Source organism: Sinocyclocheilus anshuiensis, unplaced genomic scaffold (assembly GCF_001515605.1).
Source record: "Sinocyclocheilus anshuiensis isolate Anshui unplaced genomic scaffold, SAMN03320099.WGS_v1.1 scaffold1463, whole genome shotgun sequence".
Lineage (NCBI taxonomy): Eukaryota > Metazoa > Chordata > Actinopteri > Cypriniformes > Cyprinidae > Sinocyclocheilus > Sinocyclocheilus anshuiensis.
In genome coordinates, this window is record NW_015536784.1 from 860,501 (window position 1) to 862,135 (window position 1,635).

Here is a 1,635-nt window from a genome sequence, read left to right on the forward strand (position 1 = left end):
TTTGGTTGATATAATCCTTAGGTGTGTAAATGTATAATTTCCATTTCATTATTTTTTCATTTTCATTTAAATGTGTAGTTAAAATAACTAAAATAAGTGTATTTTAAAGTTTAGAATTAGACAGCCTTTGGCACACAGGCTTACGCTGGTAACTCATCAGTGGACTTTCCTCCTCAATATAGGCTATATTTTTCTCATTCTCACTAATTAAAGTTTTTATATGAATGAATGAAGGGAACCAACTATCTTCAGAAAAGTTTCGGTGGCATTTTCATTTTATCTGATAAAGTAGCGTTTATGAGCAGCGCTGCTTTGTTTACAGCCATTACTGGGGAAACCGCTGTATTTCTGATGTTCCAAAAGTGCTTCCTGCTGGCAGAGAATGAATGTGCATTTTCAATTATCCTGTCTACAGTTTTTGTTCAGACCAATGCGAAAATCCACCCACATAACCCTGTTTTAAATTAATATCATAATTTATACTTCCGACTCATCTCTTTTCTTAAAAATGGTTTAAAGGCTCAGTTGTGAGGTTTATCATTTTATAATTTATTTTGTTTTTGTGCAAGCTGTAAATCAATTGCTATTTCGTGGTCTACAGCATGAAAGAAAGCCATTATAACATGTACATGAAAAATGTAAAAACATTGGACACAACTATGGGGCACCATTGTGCAGCAGCAAGCATCACAACAAAAAAGGAACCTCATGGCTGGTCTAGGTAAATGTGTGCAAATGTATAGGGCCACATTCCTATATTTTGCCTGGGGCCCCCAAATCACTAAATCCGCCCCTGATGTTCTCTGAACATTCTGAAACAAGTAGTAACCTTTAAAAAACATTAGATTAACGTCCAACTAAAATGTTTCAGAAATAAAACGTTACATGAATGATGTATAGCTAATATTTTTGTGTGCTAACAGTTTGATTAAAGGCCAGGTAACTCTGAACAAACGTTCTATTAACATTACTGGAAGAACATTTATTCATAACGTTTTTTTTTTTTAATTGTTCCATACTATTTCCAACCCAGATTAATTGGAGACACATGCCTGTGGTGACAATTCGGCAAAATGATATTACGTTGCTTCTTACATGTTTCGCAACACTTTCAAAATGAAATGTTCAGTGAGTGGCGCTAAAAGCATGTTCTGTTATATATACGAAACAGATGAACTTGAATCTGGCAACATTTTATTACATTGGTTGTTTGACATATCGCGGTAGTTTGGAAATGAAATGTCCAGTGAGTGGCACTAAAAGGTTAATGCTCTATTGCATTTGAAAATAATGCACCACGTTCAAGTTTACTACATCAGAAAAGGCGTACATATTTACATATTTAGCCGTACAATTTGTGTGAAAAGAATAAAAGTTGTTGGTGTTTTACTGCCACTAGTGGAAACTGCAGTGAATTGTATAAATAGGTATGTTTTTGGAGTTTTGCGAAAATGTAGGTCGATGCATTTTTTCCCAATGAGCCTATATTGGTGATGTCACCATTAGGGCTGGGTATCATTCAAAACAAATTCGATATCGATGCAGATACCTTGACTTCGATACCGGTTCCTGAACGATACTTTTTTTGATACCAATTTTATGAAATCAATTTTAACAAGATTACATTATCTAAAA